At 44.9% G+C, this 21,129-nt stretch overlaps 1 protein-coding gene across 1 annotated transcript in view; it reads right to left on the bottom strand.

Moving 5' to 3' along the window:
- LOC124552678 overlaps window positions 1–16,426 on the bottom strand; it is a 164,708-nt gene extending 148,282 nt beyond the window's left edge. The window contains exon 1 of the mRNA XM_047127000.1: window positions 16,149–16,426. The gene's annotated coding sequence lies outside the window, so the exon portion shown is untranslated. The remainder of the gene's footprint in view (window positions 1–16,148) is intronic.
- Window positions 16,427–21,129: the final 4,703 nt, after the last annotated feature.

Raw genomic sequence — 21,129 nt, 5'->3', positions numbered from 1 at the left:
TAAAATTCAGACTAACAAAATGTGGCAAATAGTGGTCTGTACACCACGAGCACTGCACATCGCAGTGTCCTCTGCCCAGAGCAAGAAGCTGTGCATCACAGGGCTGAGTCTACGTGAAGACGAGTAAGGAGATCCTCAGTCCGTCGAAGCGGCCGGAAGAGGTACGTCACGACCGTGTCGTGGGCTTTACTAGACTGAGCTCACTGTCTGTCACTTCCGACCACTCGTCCTCACGTCGACACGAGACGCTGTACCTCTGCAGAGATGCGAGAGCGTGCAGGCGGGCCTATGAGGTCTTTTCGGCAGGTAGCAGAGCTGTGCGCAGTGTACGAGGGCGTAGCATTTTTTTATTGGGAGGGAGAGGCAGAACAGAGGACACGGAGGTTGCGGGAAAGATGTTTGTGCACAATCAGTGAGCAGAGCAGGGTGGAATTCCACTGCTTCTGGTGATTGGGAGGCGTGGGGAGGGGAGGGGGTGGGAAACAGCAAGGTCATCAGTCCCACAATCCAAGATGGTAGAGATTAAGCTGATGGGAAAGGAAAGCAGGCAAACAAAGAGATAGAAGGAATGTTGAGGCGGCACCAAGGGTCAGAAACAGGATGTGGGAAACGAGGGCACGCGAGACCGAAAGGCAATCTAGAGGCACTCTGCCTGACAGGGACTCTGGCACCACCGCCCACCCCCCCAATCCCCACACCGTACTGTGATCGTGACGACATGAAAGACACCAGACGAAGATAATAGAATAGAAGAGGAAACAAAACAAAATAATCTCTACTTCTAGTAACATACATGGCTGCATCATCATCACTAACTTAAAAATCTCATGCTATGCAACAGGAAAAACATAAGGAAAAGGGGGAGAAAACTTGGCCATCCTGGAGGTAACACTGAGGGCCTTTTGAACCAGTGTTTGTGCTACCCGAGGGACTGCAATTCCAGAAGGAAATTCAGGTACTTAATTCCATGAGGACAAAATTTTCATACGAAAAAAAAACAAGGACGGACATGAGAGTGCACGAGAGATGACCCCTGACACCTGGGAAAAGAAACGTGGGAGGGCACATTTACGAGGTGCATTCAAGTTCTAAGGCCTCCGATTTTTTTTCTAATTAACTACTCACCTGAAATTGATGAAACTGGTGTTTCTTCTCAACGTAATCGTCCTGCAGACGTACACATTTTTCACAACACTGACACCATGATTCCATGGCAGCGGCGAAGGCTTCATTAGGAGTCTGTTTTGACCACTGGAAAATCGCTGAGGCAATAGCAGCACAGCTGGTGAATGTGCGGCCACGGAGAGTGTCTTTCATTGTCGAAAAAAGCCAAAAGTCACTAGGAGCCAGGTCAGGTGAGTAGGGAGCATGAGCAATCACTTCAAAGTTGTTATCACGAAGAAACTGTTGCGTAATGTTAGCTCGACGTGCGGGTGCGTTGTCTCGGTGAAACTGCACACGCGCAGCCCTTCCCGGACGTTTTTGTTGCAGTGCAGGAAGGAATTTGTTCTTCAAAACATTTTCGTTGGATGCACCTGTTACCGTAGTGTCCTTTGGAACGCAATGGGTAAGGATTACACCCTCGCTGTCCCAGAACTTTTTCAGCACTGGCGGTTACCCGAAATTTTTTTGGTGGCGGTGAATCTGAGCTGACTGGCACTTTGTTCCTGGATTGAAAAATGGAATCCACGTCTCATCCATTGTCACAACCGACGAAAAGAAAGTCCCATTCGTGCTGTCATTGCGCGTCAACATTGCTCGGCAACATGCCACACGGGCAGCCGTGTGGTCATCCGTCAGCATTCGTGGCACCCACCTGGATGACACTTTGCGCATTTTCAGGCCGTCATGCAGGATTGTGTGCACAGAACGCACAGAAATGCTAACTCTGGAGGCAATCTGTTCAACAGTCATTCGGCGATCCCCCAAAACAATTCTCTCCACTTTCTCGATCATGTCGTCAGACCGGCTTGTGCGAGCCCGAGGTTGTTTCGGTTTGTTGTCACACGATGTTCTGCCTTCATTAAACTGTCGCACCCACGAACACACTTTTGACACATCCATAACTCTATCACCACATGTCTCCTTCAACTGTCGATGAATTTCAATTGGTTTCACACCACGCGAATTCAGAAAACAAATGATTGCACGCTGTTCAAGTAAGGAAAACGTCACCATTTTAAGTATTTAAAACAGTTCTCATTCTCACCGCTGGCGGTAAAATTCCATCTGCCATACGGTGCTGCCATCTCTGGGATGTATTGACAATGAACGCGGCCTCATTTTAAAACAATGCACTGTTTCTATCTCTTTCCAGTCTGGAGAAAAAAAAAATCGGAGGCCTTAGAACTTGAATGCACCTCATAGTGCGAAGGGCCAAAAGGGCAGGGTCAGTTCGACAAAATACAGATGACCGTGAGCAGATGCCCTGAACAAAAGGGGCGGGGAGAGGGAAGGGTGGCTCTTTACTGAATAAAAAATGTGGGCCAACTCAGTAAGGCCAATATCAAAGTAGTTTTTCTCACCAGGAGATGTGGAAGGAGAGTGCCCCACGGTGGGAGTCTCCTCGACTGCACGAGGTTTATAAGACAGTGGGGTGCCTTGCACGGAGCCTTGTACAGTGATCTCTGAACCCCCTTGAGTGCCATCAAAATCCTATCAGGGAAAACAGCAGAACAACCGAGAGCATTCTCTTGCTGGGATCCATCTGTACAAGCAATTATAAAACTGTGGTACGTACTTAAAATGGACAAAAACTAAAATGTAAAAACAAAATCTGGAGTACAAGTTTTCTTCTACAATGCCAAAATCACTTTGGGCCTCTGAAGACACCAAGGCGGCAATGTGTTCCATCCCTGGCTGTGTATTTTGATGCCAAAGAGATCCAGATCTTTGAGACAGTCTGTAGCACGTATACCAAATGGTTTAGTTACATGGGGCTCATTCCTGAATAGTCGTTCAAAGGTGGGTTGGACCACTGAACTAAATGTGAATGACTGAGATGAAGCTGAGATTTTCAGCACCTGTCGACCCAAAAAGATACGTCGCCAAATTCAGAGTTGTGGTTCACCAGCCTCTGTTTACAGATTGAACTGGGCTGGTTCAAAAGGACCCAATCGATATCTGAATGTCCTGATTGTGGACAGCACCTAGCATCGTAAGGTAGGAAGGATGGGCCGATCCGTAGACCACGCTGCCATAATCTAAGCGTGATCAAACAAATGCCCTATAAAACTGCAGGATGGCTCTGAGCACTATGGGACTTAACAGCTGTGGTCATCAGTCCCCTAGAACTTAGAACTACTTAAACCTAACTAACCTAAGGACATCACACACATCCATGCCCGAGGCAGGATTCGAACCTGCGACCGTGGCAGTCGCACGGTTCCAGACTGCGCACCTAGAACCGCGGCCAGCAAACTGCAGGAGGCGGGACCTGTCAGCACCCATGTTTCTCCACTAAGGCATTTCAAAATATTCAGTGACTGGAAGCTCTTTGTTCCAAGATCTTCCATGTGTGAGAGCCAAGTTAATTTTGAGTCAAATGATAAACCCAAAAAGCGCACAGTGTTTTGAAAACTTAAAATATTGTGGGCAATAGTTGGTTGAAACTGACGAGCAGAGTTAAAATTGACGCATGCAGTCTTCTCGGGTGAGAACTGAAAACCAGTTGTCCGGGCCCAGGTTTCCAGGCTCCCCATGGTCAGCTGTAGCTGCCTCGTTGTCATTGTGAGATCAGAGGAAGCGTAGAAGATTGCCAAGTCATCCACAAACAAAGAGCATTTGTCAGGGCTCTTGACTGCAGTGGAAATGTCATCGATAGCGACGGCAAACAATGTGATACTGAGGACACTGCCCTGGGGCACACCATTCTCCTGAACACAGCAGTCAGATATGGCATCACCAACGTGATAACAAAAATGCCGGTCCTCGAGAAAGGATTAGATCAGAAGCGGCAGGCACCCACATAGTCCCCATTTGTGAAGTTGGCAAAGGATCTTGTACCTTCAAATAGTGTCATATGCTTATTCAAGGTCAAAAAACACACAAATCAAATTGTTTTGGCATAACAAGGACTCCTGCATTGACGTCTCTAGTAGAATTAAGTTGTCAAGGGTGGAATGGTAGTGCCTGAAACCACACAGGGAGCGTTTCAGGTGACTTTGGGATTCGAGCAGTCTGACAAGGAGGCGGATGAACACGCGTTCAAGAGTCTTACCCTACAACCGGTAAGGGTGTCACTCCAGTAACTATTAGGGGAGCTACGGTCCTCACCTGGTTTCCAGAATGGAATTAATATTGCCTCTTTCCAAGTCGTGGGGTACTGTCCATCAAACCAGATCCGATTGAAACAAGAGAGGAGCTGTTCTTTCACTTCAGGGCGCAGTTGACGAAGCATGGCATAATGGATCCCATCAGATCTTGGAGCACTGTCTCTGGCTGCAGACAAAGCTGAATCAAATTCCCACATGAAGAATGGAAAGTTTTAGTCTTCCTCATTATGCAAGAAGAAACTGAGCTTGTGGTGTCACCGCCAGACACCACACTTGCTAGGTGGTAGCTTAAATCGGCCGCGGTCCATTTAGTACATGTCGGACCCGCGTGTCGCCACTGTGTAATCGCAGACCTAGCGCCACCACCAAGGCAGGTCTCGTGATACGAGAGAGCACTCGCCCCAGTTGTACGAGAACCTAGCTACCGACCAGATGTACGAAGCCTTTCTCTCTCATTAGCCGAGAGACAGAATAGCCATCAGCTGAGTTAATGGCTACGAACTAGCAAGGCGACATTAGCCATACAGTGATTGTACTTAAAGTCTTCTGTGTATCGTCAAGATCGATGTACCACAAGGAATGAGTAAAGTTAAGTATTAAACCTGCTCCGTACTTTTCTTCCTAACATTAATTACGTATCCTGTTCCAGTACTTCACGCCCGTCTGCGTTAGTCTAGCTTGCCTTTTCAGCCATCTCAACTTCACGGTGTCGGCCCAGATACCGACACAACATTGGCGACGAGGGAAAAGAGTTCTTTCTGATTGCTTACATTTAATTGTGTCATGGCTTCGCCACATTCTCCAGATGTACTGTCCGAATTTTATCGCTTGCAGAATCAGCAGACGCAGGCGTTACTGGATGCCCTTGGACAGCTCGTCCAGGGTCAACGTGCGCTGCACACCGATGCGGCCGCCGCCGCTTCTTCGCTACCGCTGCCACTAAACGCTGTTGCACCTCCCTTTCGACCATACGTGGCAGCCGATGAGACCTGGCACGAGTGGTCTCCCCAGTTCAACTTTCATCTAGCAGCCTACAGAATTCAAGGTAAAGAGCGGCAGCCGTGCCATACAAGAATTGCCTTCCCCTCAAAATGTGAAACAGCTACAGAGTGTGTTGGGTAAAATTAATTATTACAATAAATATGTGCGCAATGCCTCTTCCATTTCAGCTCCGCTTCATCGCTTACGCCGTAAAGGTGTTCCGTTCGTCTGGACGACGGAATGTGAACGCGCCTTTCGCCAGTTGAAATCGGCGTTGCTTTCTAATACTTGCCTTACGCCATTCGATCCCCGGAAACCCCTTTTGTTGATGGTAGATGCATCGGATTTCGGGATCGGTGCTGTGCTTGCGCACAAAGGTGGCTCCCATGATCGCCCTATTGCCTTTGCGTCCAAATTGCTCTCGTCTGCGCAAAGAAATTATTCACAGATAGAGAAAGAAGCTTTGGCTCTCGTGTTTGGTGTTACTAAGTTCCATGATTTCTTGTATGGTCGTCACTTTACCATCATCACAGACCACAAACCTTTGACATCGCTTTTTCATCCGACCAAGCCTGTACCTCCACGTACAGCGCAGAAATTCATTCGCTGGTCTATTTTCCTCTCGCAGTACCGCTACGATATCTTGTATCGGTCCACTGCTAAGCACGGAAACGCCGATGCGTTGTCCCGTTTGCCTGTTGCTGAGGATAAAGCATTCGATTCTTCCGAACTTGCTTGCATGTTCATTGATTCGGAAACCGATGAAGTGGTCGAATCGTTTCCGATTGATTTTCGTCGTGTCGCTACAGCCACAGCTGCTGACCCTGTCCTTGCTACTGTTTTACGTTTTGTTGCCAAAACTACGCAATGGCCTTTGTCAAAGTCTCGGATCGAGGATCCGTTGGTTCGCCGATTTTTTGCTCAGAAGGAGAGACTTTTTGTTCGACGTGGTGTTTTGTTGTTGCGTTCTGATAATGATCAGTCCAGAGTCGTGGTCCCACGTTCGTTACAGTCCTCTGTTTTACGGCTTCTTCACCAAGGACATTGCGGTATAGTGCGAACGAAACAACTTGCTCGTCAGCACTGTACTTGGTTCGGAATCGATGCTGCGATTACGAATATGTGTTCTTCGTGCCCGGCGTGTGCCGAACAACAGTCCGCACCGCCGCAGAAAGTCTTTGCGTGGCCAAAAGCCACTTCCCCTTGGCAACGCTTGCACATTGATTTTGCTGGTCCATTCTGGAATGCTCGATGGTTGGTTCTGGTCGATGCCTTCAGTAATTTTCCTTTTGTTGTCCGGATGTCTTCCACGACGTCCTCCGCCACCATCCAAGCGTTGTCTGCTATCTTTTGCATTGAAGGTCTTCCGCAGACTATTGTTTCCGACAATGGCCCACAATTCATGTCCGCAGAATTTCAGTCATTCTGTCAGGCCAATGGTATTCAACATCTGACATCCGCGCCGTTTTCGCCTCAGTCCAACGGTGCCGCTGAACGATTGGTCCGGACTTTCAAGTCACAGATGTTGAAATTGAAAGAGTCGCATTTTCGGGAGGACGCATTGTTGCTCTTTTTGTCTTCGTATCGCTCTCAGCCCCGAGATGGTCGCTCGCCGGCTGAGTTGCTCCACGGTCGTCCTCATCGCACCTTGATGTCTTTGCTGCATCCGCCGCATCAGGTTCCTGTGCAGCGGCAGACTCCTGCTTTTGCTCCAGGCGACGTTGTATTTTATCGCAACTATCGAGGTTCACGGCGTTGGCTCGCAGGGCGCATTCTTCGCTGCCTCGGCCGCGCGATGTATTTGGTTTTGGGGGCCTCTGGTGAGGTGCGTCGGCATCTCAATCAGCTGCGCCTCTGTCGTCGCTCGGGTTCTGCCGCTCCCCGTCTGCTTTCAGCGACGGTGCCGTCCGGTCAGCGCCCTGGGGACCCATCTACTGGCTCGCCTCATCCCCAGGTGTTACCGACGATGCCTTCCATTTTGCCCCATGGCGACCCGCCGCCGCCGCCGCCGCCGCAGCAGCAGCAGCCGCTGCCGCCGCCGCCGCTTGTTCTCCCGCCGGCGCCGCCCGCATTCGACGCTTCGTTGCAGCCGCCAAGCGCCTCCCAGGGTCACGCGCCGCCAATCGCTTCCCGTGACCAGCTGTCCTCCGCCATGGAACTCCCGCCCGCTCCGGACCACATGACGTCATCGCGCGTCGGCTACCCCGACGCAATGGAGGTTGATCCTTCGGTCCCTCCTGTCTCTTTACAGGCGCATACACCGCATGTTGACGTGCACCCTGGACTAGTTTTTCAGGCGTTTCCTAGCTCCCCTCGGACCGAATGGCCGGGTGCGGGTGGCACAGCCTCGCCTGTTGTTAGGCTCCACACCTCATCGCATACGTCAACATGTGGTCCTCCCCACGGCGGGCGGAAGCCTTATCACACGACCGTTCGCTGATTTGCGGGGGAGGAATGTGGTGTCACCGCCAGACACCACACTTGCTAGGTGGTAGCTTAAATCGGCCGCGGTCCATTTAGTACATGTCGGACCCGCGTGTCGCCACTGTGTAATCGCAGACCTAGCGCCACCACCAAGGCAGGTCTCGTGATACGAGAGAGCACTCGCCCCAGTTGTACGAGAACCTAGCTACCGACCAGATGTACGAAGCCTTTCTCTCTCATTAGCCGAGAGACAGAATAGCCATCAGCTAAGTTAATGGCTACGAACTAGCAAGGCGACATTAGCCATACAGTGATTGTACTTAAAGTCTTCTGTGTATCGTCAAGATCGATGTACCACAAGGAATGAGTAAAGTTAAGTATTAAACCTGCTCCGTACTTTTCTTCCTAACATTAATTACGTATCCTGTTCCAGTACTTCACGCCCGTCTGCGTTAGTCTAGCTTGCCTTTTCAGCCATCTCAACTTCACGGTGTCGGCCCAGATACCGACAACAGAGCTTCCTCATCTCTGCAGTCCTACACAACACCTGAAAAGCGGGAGCTTGTCTGGATGAGGTAGTAACAGTAAAGAAGTGTTCAGCTAAAATCTGAGCCATGTCTTCTGGTGTGTCCGCCAGGCCCCATTACTTGACAAGGTCTTAAGGGGACGCTTACTACCCTTACCTGAAATCCATCTTACTCATTCCAAAACTTGTGCAGTGGAAGTGGACTGATTAATGGAAGTCATGTATTCCCTCCAGGAAGCCCTCTTCCGTTCTTTTATCACTCACCCCACATGTGCTCTCCCAGATCTGAAGGCATGAAGGTTTTCTGCAGTTGGACAGTGAAGTTCCACACAGCTGTTCTTCTGGCCCTGATTCCCAATCGAAACTCAACATTCCACCAAAGTACAGGGCGCCACCTGAGATGGTTACTAGACCTGGGGATGTACTCTGCGGCAGTCCGTTGTATCTCACAAGTGATATGGGCCACCACCTCTTGTGCACAGTCCTGTTAAAAAATAAGCCTGTCGACTATACTGTAATCAACTTGCCCTTTTATCATCCGTCTGCACGGTCCCCTTTTCACCAGCGTCCTAGTCGGCAGTCGGATCCACACTGCGAAGTGGTCACAAGACTGTAAATCTGTAGCCACTTTCCACTGAACTGAATCGGCAATAGCTGGAGAACAAAAACAAAGGACAATGGCTAAAAAAGACCCTGTAGCTGTGGAAGTGTGTGTCTTCTGAGGCACATTCAGAAGGCAGATAATCTCAGAATGGATGAGTCACATGATCATCTGACTCCTGGAGCAAGTTGTAGCCGAGTCCCCCCATACGGAGGAATGGGCGTGGGAATGCACAGAAGAGTTTCATCAGTGTGTCTGCATCAAGGGCATTATTAGGGGGCAAGTATAAAGAACACACTGTGATATTAAATGGTGTGAGAACTTTCACAGCAATTGCTTGCATGGTCACGGTAAGAGGGGACAGGAGAGAAGTGGCATCCGTCATCGAGGAAAACGGTCACTCCACCTTTAGCCCTGCCTCCAGCAGTATCGTCCTTCCTGTAAGAGTGGTAGCCCCGTAATACAGATGTGTCGGTGACTAAGATGTGTTTCTTGTAAGCAAATTCAGAAATGTTTCTCCCAGACCGGGAGCTGCAATTCTTCCAAATGTGACCGATTTGTATTTAGGTTCCACTGCAAGACAGAAGTCTCTGTGGAAGCCATTGGTTAGCGATGGTTATTCTGTTCTCGCTCCCTCGGAGGCAGTGATTTACCGGGGAGGTCAGAGAGAATATTAGTCGGTTCCTTGTTCTCCATTTCCTCTGACTGGACATCCATATCCTCTAGAGCATAGTCACCGTCAGAAAGAGTGCTTGTCAATCCATGCACCACAAGAGGTGTGGGCATGGAAGTGAAGGACAATGAGTTTACCGAAACAGCCAGTCTTCAGTAGGCAGATACGGGACAACCGAGTGTGCTTATTGTCAAAAAGAAGATCCAAGAAACGGAACTGGAGGAGGGGGTAGGGGCACAGTCACGCATTGGGCATCGACGTAGAGCTCCAGATCGAGACAGACCGTTGTGCAGGGACAGAAAGACACCACCCCCAACTTAAGGGGGGAGAACTGGAAACTGTGTGAGAGTGTACACGTGGAAGCAAACTGGATGGCACCCTCTGCAGAGGCCACCAAGTGGGAGCTAGCCCAAATACAGAAATCGTCCACATATAGAACAGGGTGACCAATGGTCTGGTCGAGGCCACAAGTCCATTAATAGCGACGAGAAGAAGTACACTTAATACGAAGCTCTGCGGAACGCAATTCTCCTGGGTCTGCAGATAGCTGAGAATGGTGACAACCCAAACTCTGCATGACCGGACGGACAAGAACCGGTGAATGATAATCGGGAGGGGGCCCTGAAGACCACACTCGTGGAGCATATGTACGATGTGACAGTACGCCTTACGAAGATCAAAGAAAACTGCGAAAAGATGGTCATCCTGAGAAAAGTCCTGCCAATCTGCAGTTTCCAATCTAAGCAGATGAGCGATCATAGAGCGTCCCTCCCAAAAGCTGCACTGGTAGGTAGATAAAAGATCCCGAGATTTGAGGACCCAACTGAGCTGACGAGCCACTATCCATTTGAGTAACTTGCAAGGGACATTGGTCAGATCGATGAGCCAGTAACTATCAAGGGACAAAAAATCCACGCGGCGGTTAAGGATGGGGAAAAATACTGTCTCTCCATTAAGAGGGGAAAATGCCTTTGAGCCAAATACAGATAGACACCATGAGGATTGAGGTATTGAAACAACTGGTTGCAGATGGAATCAGGTTCAGGGGCTAAGAAGTTTCCATTTAGTAAAAGTTACACTGTCGGATTCCGTCTCACAAGGGATAAAACAGAATTCAGCCTGCTGTTTACAGATGAGGAACATAGCTGGATTGAAGGCCGATGCCATCGCGAAATGGGTCACAAGCTGTTCCGTTAGAACTAATGGATCCGTACGAAGACCACCTGGAAGGCCAAGGTCCGGAATAGAAGGCTACCACTCACAACCTTTGAGGGTGTAGAGTGTGCCCCATAGCCATTATGAAAGCACACGAAGACCTCAGGAGGAGTTATGGTGTTCCCAACACACTCGCTTGCTCTGTTTTATTAAGTAACGGGCTTTAGTGCAGAGATGCTTAAAGTTAATAAGACCGGCGGAGTACGAGTGTTACTCAAGATGTAGCGAGACACGACAACGGTGACGGATGGCATGGCAACAGCCGTGTTCTGTAACAGAACTGGCTGATGGCGAACAGGGCCTGTCGAGTGTGAAACAGCGATGCCAGGAGCACAAATTACCTTATCATACAGATCACAAACGACTTCATCGATACAACCTGATAAAGATGTAAACACAATCTGGGAGGTATACAGAGGCCAATCGGCACAATGGAGAGCCCAGTGGGGTAACCTGACCGTAAGGAGGTGGGAAGGGAATGAGAGAATCAATGGGAACTGACCACTACACAGAGGTCATTGTGTGGTGACAAGTGTAACAAAAGTAAGAAGGGCAGGAAAGTGAGCAAAAGATCAATGGCAGAAGAAAGTGCCATAAGCAGCACTAAAATGAGTAGGGTACTATCATTAAGAATGCACAGGTCACAGTCCGCAAGAAAGTGATCAATGAGGAGCCCCTGACTTGATGAAAAACCACTGTCCCACAAAAGGTGATTGACACTAAAATCCCCGAGGAGGAAGGGAGGGGGAAGTTGTTGAAGGAGGGCAGTTAGGTCAGCAGGTGTAGAGAAATTGCAAACTGTGACCACAGAGTCCAAGTCGACCTGGACGGCAACTGTTTCCAAAGTGGGAGGGGCATCTGTGTACTAACAATGTCTTTACGACATTTCTAAACACGCTGAAAAAAACGAGTGCCCTGTCATTCAAGATTGGCCCAGAGTTTCTCATCAGTTTGAAGGCTGAGATCCCTATGAAAAATTACTGCCTTAACCATACTCAAAGACTGGTGAGGAGTAATGGACACCAGGATATTGCCAAGATAGTCACACACACAAAGGGCTGCAGACTGGTGGCAGAAGTAGTTTCGATCAACAGCGAACCCGACCGCATCTTACTGAGCGACTCCACTTTGCCACACTTGTCTTCGATATTTTCTAGAAAAAATAATGGCTCGGTGGTGGTGAAAATGTCCTTGCAGACCTAGTGCAGACCAGGTAGAAGAGAAAATGTTCCACTCCGGGCCAGTGAGTCTGGACATCCACCCAGGGTGTAGCCACAGAAGGGAAGTCCGCGGGGTCACGAGAAGCAGTATTAAATGATCAATTACCAACCAAAGAGACAGCCATTAAAGAACGACCTGTTTCTTGGAGCTCAATAGGTTTCATACGCAAAGCATCTGCCCCGATACGACCCACTCCGATCCGGGGCAGTGCCACCCCACCACAGCATGGGCCGTCCGGCACGGCGGCTGTTGCCGGGACTTCCGATGCTACGGAATGACAACCAACCACTCCCAGGCATACGTGGGGAGGAAACAGCTCAGGTGCCAGAAGTGTGATCCCCGTGTCGTCAGGGGCTCAGCCAAATGGGTTATAATGATAGCCTCATGACACAAACTGGCTACCAGTGCTGGTGACCTAGCAGGGCGAAGAAGGAAGAGGAGTAGGAGAGGGGAGGGAAGGGAAGGGAGAAAAATCTGCACCGTAGGTGCTAGGGAAGGAGTTCTTCCCCAAACAGTTCACACTGTGGAGAGAGAGTTTAGAAGTAGAGGTCAAACGCCAAAGGGAGACCACAAAGGAATGATAGAAAGGAAAAGCCAAGGGGAACAACAACCAGAACGAATACATGAGACCAAGTGGATAGCCAGGTTGACATAAGCAAGAATATTGAGAGAAGGGAAGGAGGACGCAGAAGGGAAGGAGTGCAGACATGGAGGGAGAGGCACAAGGAAGGAAATGTAGACCAGGAGGGCAGAATGGGCCACAATAGCTTGGCACCCCACGTGAGCCCCGTATGAACTCACAAAAGAACCATGAGCCCTCTGGGGATATAAACAGAGCTTCAGCCGAAAGGCCTTCTCCTAAAGAAGACAAAACGCACACAAAAACAACTAACTGTCTCTAGCCACTGCGCAAATGTGTGGGTGTTATCTACTTTAAAAGCAGGTCTTTTGGCTGTAAGCTCATGTGTTTAGCTGACTTTGTCATGTGTGTCTGCAACTCAACATCTCCACAATATGATCAGTCGCAATCTATCCTTTTCATAATATCAACATCATTCCATCCTGGATTTTCCACTGTTTTTGAACACACCAATACTGTGACAAACTGACCAACTTGCTACATCATCAAACACGAAACTACATACTATTACTAACCATTTGCAAGTCTGTTCTAAGCTTCTACACAGCTAGTCCACAAGTGCAACTGTTGTAACCTGATGGGAGTTGTTTCCCATATGCCAGCAATTAAACATTGCAAAAATTACTGGCAGCAGGGTGGTCAAGTGTCACAAAAGACAAAATTGAATCTTTTTATCACTAATGACTGACTGAGCAATAAAATACGAGAAAACAGTAAATAATGGCTGTAGTCAGTAACTGGTTATTGTTCGACTTTTGCTGCAGAACACACAATTTTAACACCGTCATCAAAAGCGAAAGTTACGAATAAAATTTATGAGAAACAGTTTATCATGATCGTTAAGTGAACCACAAAACTTTCATGTGGCAGCCACGGGGATCACAATCAAGTTTGAGAAGCCCTGCCCAACAGGTTGCAGTCCGATCATCTTTCTAAAATCAGTACCTGTTCTGTAACCAACTATTTCCTGGTTACTCCTCTTTCCACACTGATTAAACAGTTACTTTGTTGCTATGATAAGGAATATGTCAGTTACTTTACAAATATAATACCCTTTCTCAGTGAAAAATACAACAGATTGAAAATTTGTCACACTAATCTTAAGTTACCTTTAATTTTTTTAACACATTACGGTTTATATTTAACTATTTTCGCCCCTCCCCCGTTACAACACTGCCAATTGTTTCCAGAGCAGAATCTAAAGAACGATTTGTAACATCCTTTTCTGTCAAGAAATAGTTCAACTCCCTCAACAGTGTCTCAAGAGTTTCTTTGGGGTATCAGGATCCCCCCCGACATATACCTGACTTTTCCAGTCAATCCAATTTACCAGAAATTCCCACTACTTCCAGGAAAGTCTCTCTGAACAAGTAAGGCCCCTGACACATTTCCATTTCTAATGATGGAAATGACTCAGCTTAACTTATTTTCACAATCATATTATAATACACAGTGGTGATTTTCAGGGATGCTCTGTAGCCTTGTCTGGGTTTCAAAGTGGAGGCATAATTAATGAGATACCCTCAAGGGAAACTTCTACCAGTCCATAGGAAAATTTACCTTAGCAACCATTCCTTCTATAAACGGGTTACTTATCATGACAAGGGATTGAAAAATTCTGTTGGTCACTTGGCAGGTACCCATCCCTACATATTGAAAAGCTACACGAGGATGATGGTTTAATGCAAGTGGAACACTGTACATGAGGTTAGTAATCTTCTTTAAGGAACTCCCATGTGATGAGGCGAGTATTGGGCTGCCAATGGAGGATGCACAGCAAATATTAATAGAACACAAGAAGTGGGAACATTTATCAAAGTTATTGCTTTCCTTTTGATCTACTGGTTCAAATTTGGCAAGTATATTGTTAAGAAGGCAGAATGCTACACCTACTGTAATACCACTCATGACATTAATAACTTTTTTTGACACTCTTCCTAAAGGAGATGTTCTTTCATAGTTTTAGAAGTTGGCAGATTATTGTGAAGCAACCTCAGTATGCATCTCAAATTATTCTAAGCTTTGTTAAGCTCGTAGCTTCTTAGTTGAATGTTGTTGTTTGTATGTGATGGCAAGGAGCAAAATTGTTTAATTGGAAGAGATACCACACTCTTTGGCTAAATTGCACTTACAGTGTCAGCAGCTTTTAAGTTTTGTGATGTCAATAATTTGCTAACATTAGTTGTAGCCGACTAGGTGAAAACAATGAGAATCACTGAACTTATTAGTTTAGGCAGAAGACACAAATTGATTTAATATGCTTTCCACATCAGTTTTGAACTGATGAGGGCAAGGAATTTGAAGGAAAGAAAAGTAGATTTGCTGATAGACTTGTCAGCGGTATAGCCCAAAGCCTAGGTTAAGGTGGTAGGTGATAATGTGGCCTGCGAGATGGCAAAGCCAACGAATCTCAACACAGTACATATTGACCTGTAACCAACCCTAAGATAAACATTCGTCATTGTAATAGCCTATTTTTATGTTTTGTTCCCGAATTTTGCAGAAATTGATGATGCAATTCACTTCTAACCTAACTGAACTAAATACTACCTAACTTTATTAAATAACAATAAGAAATTACTGTCTCAATAACAACCAAAATTTGACTCTTGACTCTCCGTGCTGACTTCCTATCAACGTTACATCATCAGCATGCAGCGCAAAAGCCGCGAACACCGTAAATGCACGTTCACTGTGCCACGAAACTTCCTTCACCATAATTTCTACTCTGAAAATTATTACATGGAAGCCAGTTTAGGTTAAAATTACTGTTTCAGTATGTATTAAAAGGTACAGTTTTTATGATAACACATAATAAATATGATATTCACTTGTTTTATGTGAACTACATTAGAAGTCAAAATTCTATTCAACTGTTTAACCTACAGTACATGTAGTACAGGTGTGAAAATTGACAAGACGAAACAGATGTTATGTTATGACTATGTGCAATTATTTCACAATGTTCGACATTGAAATGCTGTCATACGATTTACTAGACTAGTAATAACGAGAATGGTTTTCATCCATACATAGTAGAATGTATATATAGGCCCTACGCAACAACAAAAAAAAAAAAAAAAAAAATAAATAAATAAATTATAGCCAAGTTGTAGCACACACAACAAATTACAATGAAATAAAATAAGGTAGTATGAAATGTAGTAGACCTACAGCACATAAAATTGAGCAAATACTTCGAAAAAATGTGTTAAAAATGCCTTTAAGTCGACATATAATCCGAAGTTTCGTCTCCACCATGTGTAAACTTTAAACAAGTTTACCAGTTCCGCCGTGCATCCAATTACGTGTGATAGCTGTCAAAAACATTATATACGGTAAACGGAAAGACATTTCCTTAAGTATTACAAGGAACATAAATGGAAAAAACATTACTGCGTTTCTGCTTGCACATTGAACAAAATAACATTTCAACCAACGAGGAAAATCTAAAAATGTTGCATGCAACACACAAGGAATTATATGGACACAGTAGAGCAACTAGAAACATGTACAACAAGCAGGAAGGAACCAGCTAGGCCCAAATTACTTAATTGACGAAATTAATTCACCACAGACGCTTATTTTATTACCTGCTCTGGATAAAGCTGTCAAAAAAGCAAACCAAACTCGTTGCAACGATGTACACACTCGCGAGAGATGACAGTTTACGATGTAAACAAAGCAAAACAAGCCAAGCCATGTGTACGCGGTCAGCAAATCTTGGTGCCCATCGGTTGCACCCGGCTGGCCTCGGATTTACGGCGCATAGCGCTTCCTCATTGCGTCACTGGTCGTCCCACAACAAGTACTGCACGAGACCTATGAGTCTTTCGCGAAAGCCTCGAATTCCCGCAAACGTGACGTCATTTTAACATCACCACAATCTCGACGACCGCATGATCAGCTATCGACTTTCGTTAACATTCGATAAGGGCATCACATAACATGTTCCGGAAACATACAAAAACAAGCCAGTCTTGGGATTATTTATTATAATTATTGCTGTAATAAAATGACACGTAATAATTTATTGACGGCTAATGCCTTCATATAAGAGTGGTCTCTTAGGAGTGTGTTATTATCGTCAATAATTTACAAATTAAGAACGAAAACCAATAACTCTGAAGGAAGTCCAAAATGCGATTAATGCCATGAAAAACACAAAGTCGCCAGGTCCAGGATTAATTTATATAGAACTGGTTACAGCAGCACAGTCAAAACTCTTTGAGATATTGGCAGCGACTTTTGACAAATGCCTTAGAGGTTACGAAGCCCCAAAGGAGTGGAAAAAGGTAACAATTACACCAATATTTAAGAAGGGCAACAGGAGAAATTGTGCCATCTATGGCCGTATCCTAAAAAAGAGGATAGAAGAACAAATAACTGAATCTGAAGAACAAAATGGACTCAGTTCTGGTCGCTCCGGTACTGATGGAGTATTTACCCTCAAAAACCTAGTAGAGAAAAGGACAGCAAGAGGCCTTACAACCCACCTTGTCTTTGTACACCTCCAGAAAGCTTATGACACAATTCCACAGAACAAGCTATGGAGAAGTCTAATTGATAATGGCGTGTTACCGAAATATGTGAAAGCTGTCAGACTCCTATAACAATGTTGGACAGAAATGGTGAAAATGAGAAATCAACTATCTCAAGAGTTTGAGGTGACAAAGGGACTACGCCAGTGATGCACACTCGCCCCTACACTCTTTAAGATCTACCTAGAGGAGGCACTAAAATAATGAAAAAGGAAATGCGGAGGAATGGGTATCCCCATAGACGATGAGGTCTTGTTCACTTTATTTTTTGCTGACGACCAAGTATTAGTACGTTGAGATAAGGAAGATGAAAATTACATGTTCCGCAAGTTAAAAGAAGAATATTAAAAATGGGGTCTTGTCATAAACATATCTAAAACAGAATATCTGAAAGTGGGACAAAATGCTGTTAACGACTTACAACTCTGTGCTGATACTGTTAAAGGGTTTCATAATTTTAAGAACCTGGGAGTAACACTGTCGTCCAATGGTAGAAGTATGGATGATATAAACAATAAAATTGGCCAAGGCAAGCGAGCCATAAAACAACTAAATGGTATTCTCTGGAACAAAAACATAACACGCAGAACAAAATATACCATCTACCAATTACTGAAAGTATCTAAACATATCGTGCAGAGTAGTGGGAACTAACTCAGAGTCAGAAAGATCGCCTTCTGGCTGTCGTGATGGATTTCTGGAGACGGAGTTGTGGATATTCCAGGCTTGATCATATTAGAAATGATAGAGAGGATATGAATGTCGAAAGCACAACCCTAGACTACATAGAAAGGAAGCGCCTACTCTGGTATGGTCACTTACAGAGTATGCCAGACATAAGGTGGCCAAAACGTGTATGGCAATGGACTCCACATAAAAGAAGAAAGCGCGGTAGACCTGTGAGAGGCTGGAAAGACGACGTCAACGAAGCAATGGCGGCGAGAGGTCTTAATGAAGGAGACTGTAATAACCGTGAACGATGGAGATTGGTATGCGAGAGGTGGCGGCAGCCGTAGAAACCTCGCTCATATATATACAAGAATAAAACACAGTTTTTTATAATTTGCAGTATGTCGTTTCAATGCAGAGCATTGAAAATTTATCACGAACATATCACTACTATCAACGGTACAAGCCCTCAAGACATGAGTTAAATATAATTTGCTTAGGTGGTAGCGTAATGAGTAATGTCAGGCTTCTCGGACCCTTGAAAGATGTTGGTGTCTGTCCTGCTACATGTAATTATTTTTTATGTTATCATTGTTAACATGTTCTGATACTTTATTATGAATGTAATACAAGTATGTTCAGCATAACTGGATGTTATTTACATTCAGTCTGATCTGAAAACAAGGGACGAAATAAATATTTAGCGATTTCCGAATATGGTTAGGCAGGAATTTAAGAGGACAGTTTAAACTGCTGCGACTGAAACGAGCAACAATGCAATTCATATTCTTCCTTCTCACAAATATTTGGCTCTTTATTATCGAATATGTGCCGCCTTTCGAGTGTGTGGTTAGACAGCAAGCTAAGAGGACAGTGTAAATTGCTGCAAATGAAACAAAGAATATGAACATACATGTTCTTCCCTGTCACAAATATTTCGCTTTTTATTTACGAATGTGTGGCGTTTTCCGAGGGTGTGGTTAGACAGGAACCTAGAAGTACTGCTTAGAATGCTACGAGTGAATCGAGGAGCACAAATAATATTCGTATCCTTCCTTGCCAGAAAGTCGATAGCCGACCATGGGGTCATAGGTATTGCGGGTGATGTCAAAATCACGTCACATTTGTGGGAATTATTGTTAAGGAAGCAGGGTACTTTTCCAGCACTGTTTAAAATTATGTTTTACAAATTTTTTGTTGATATCAGATAATGAAGCACACTTTCTAAACAAATTAGAAGTATTTTGAATATTTTTGAACCTGCTTTGGATTATTAAAAAAATTACAAAGAAATTGATGCATTTTTTTTTCCAAAATGCTTCCTCAAATTGAGGTACCATTTAATTGCAATGTTATACATTTGAAGGAGACCAAATGTTTACCAGATGTGCACGACATCATGGTTGGGGTAGTAGCCCTATTAATTCCACCTATTATGTACATTAGAAGGAAAAAATATCACATCTTACATTTCAATTTTTATAGTTTTTTCCTAATAAAAATGTTATTTTTCTATAATTTAGTTGATTTTGCAATAAAGCTTAGGTCTGCGTCATAAGTATGGACTACTGCAAGTTACAGGAAAAAAATTAGAGCAATGCTTTATAAGTTTTAGGAAATATTTCTACCTGAATTCTGAAAAATACAACTTGCGGGAAATTGTGAATGAAGATATGAGTCCAATTAAACTGTGCCTCGGAACATTCCTGAAGCATAGTCTTCATCCTGCAGAATTTCTTCATCTTCAAGCTTCCTCTTGGCATTCCTTCTAGCATTTCTTGCTTCTTTGGTAACTTGAAGAGCGAATCTTTCAGCTTCATGCACCCATTGTCTGTCACATGCAAACAATTGATCTACCATATGAGAGCCACATTTTATGCCTAAATTTCTCAGGACTTCCAACCTTCCTGTCACTCCATCATTGAAACATATCACTGCATCTAGTACACCAACGTTTAATATACTTAGTCCTACAAAAACATCCTTGGGTAATCTTTCCCGTATGCAATGGTTGAAACTTTCATTTGTACCCTGAGTGTCCCCATGAACACATTTACTAAGCAAAACAGGGTCACTCAGGTCTCTAAAAACTGGTTTTATTTCATTCATAACAGGCTCAGGAAGAGAATGCTTATTATGGTATATTTGACCACTTTCTTTTGCTTTTTGGTAACCACGCCAAGAATCTGCTCCTTTAGGGCAAACTCTGTGAACAGGGTGGTCATCTGTGGACAACTTATGAAAGTAGGTGGCCCATTTTGCCTGTCTCATTGCAGTAATATCATTCATAGGTGCAGTTCATCTAATGGCCAGTCTATAACAACTCTGAAGGAGGTCTATTTAAGTTTCTGTCAATCTGCCTCTACCAGGCGGAGATTTTCCATCAGATAGCAACTTCCCTTTCATTTTTCTTCGTAGCTTCCTCAATCTAGCTCCCATCCTCTTCTGCACGTGTCCACAAAACTCAAGTTTTGTTACCAAGGTAACACCATAAACATCGAACTCATTAATTTTATTGAAAGCTTTAGCGTCCTCAAAGCCTATGTACTTTGTATTTCTAATGCTATAAACGGGCACTGACCTCTGAAATATTTTTAGAGCTGCCATCACACTCCGTACATCCACTGTAACTATCATAATTCTTAGAACACTGATGTTCAGTATTTCCTTCAGTGTTACCATGGCAGTGTGGCAGTACTTAGATAAGCACTCAACATCAACAACTTTTCGATTCTCCAGAGAAGTAGCACTTACAACACCATTCAAGGAATGATGTCCTCAACATTGACATGTCCCATCAAGTGCAACAGCAATGTCCCTGGTTCCACTAATATTTACAATTTCTTCTACTGCACGTTTCATAAATGTCCTCTGAGTCTTTTGCGATGACATACATGAATAAAACGTTTCAGTTTTCAAGCCGTGTCAGTTCGAATAAAATAAAAGCTGGAACTCTGACAATAAGAACAGCAAGTAGAATGCACAACATTCCTTTGACAACTCTAAAAGGTCGTTTGAAAGAGAGAAGAGGGTAGAAGAGGTCCACTTTTGGCCAAACACTGAACATATCTTCTGAAATAGAAACAAATATTGTCAATACACTTTGTACAATGGAAAAATGGGGTTTTGGGTTCTCACGCGGTGAGGTGCTAGACCTTGTGGGATAATTTGTTACAAAGATTGGAATAAAAACTCAATTTAAACACAGCTGACCACAAAAAGACTGGTTCATAAATTTCAGAAAGTGCCAACATCTTTCTATTAAAAAGCCCCAAACTGTAGAAGTGGCTCGAAAGAAAGTATTAGATCCTGTCATCATTCATGATTATTTCATCCTTCTTGAACCTACTCTTTGCAGCTTAGA

The sequence above is a fragment of the Schistocerca americana genome, chromosome 10 (genome assembly GCF_021461395.2).
Source record: "Schistocerca americana isolate TAMUIC-IGC-003095 chromosome 10, iqSchAmer2.1, whole genome shotgun sequence".
In the NCBI taxonomy this organism is placed as follows: domain Eukaryota; kingdom Metazoa; phylum Arthropoda; class Insecta; order Orthoptera; family Acrididae; genus Schistocerca; species Schistocerca americana.
The sequence above is the reverse complement of the archived record's forward strand: the minus strand, read 5'-3'. Positions and strand labels throughout refer to the sequence as shown.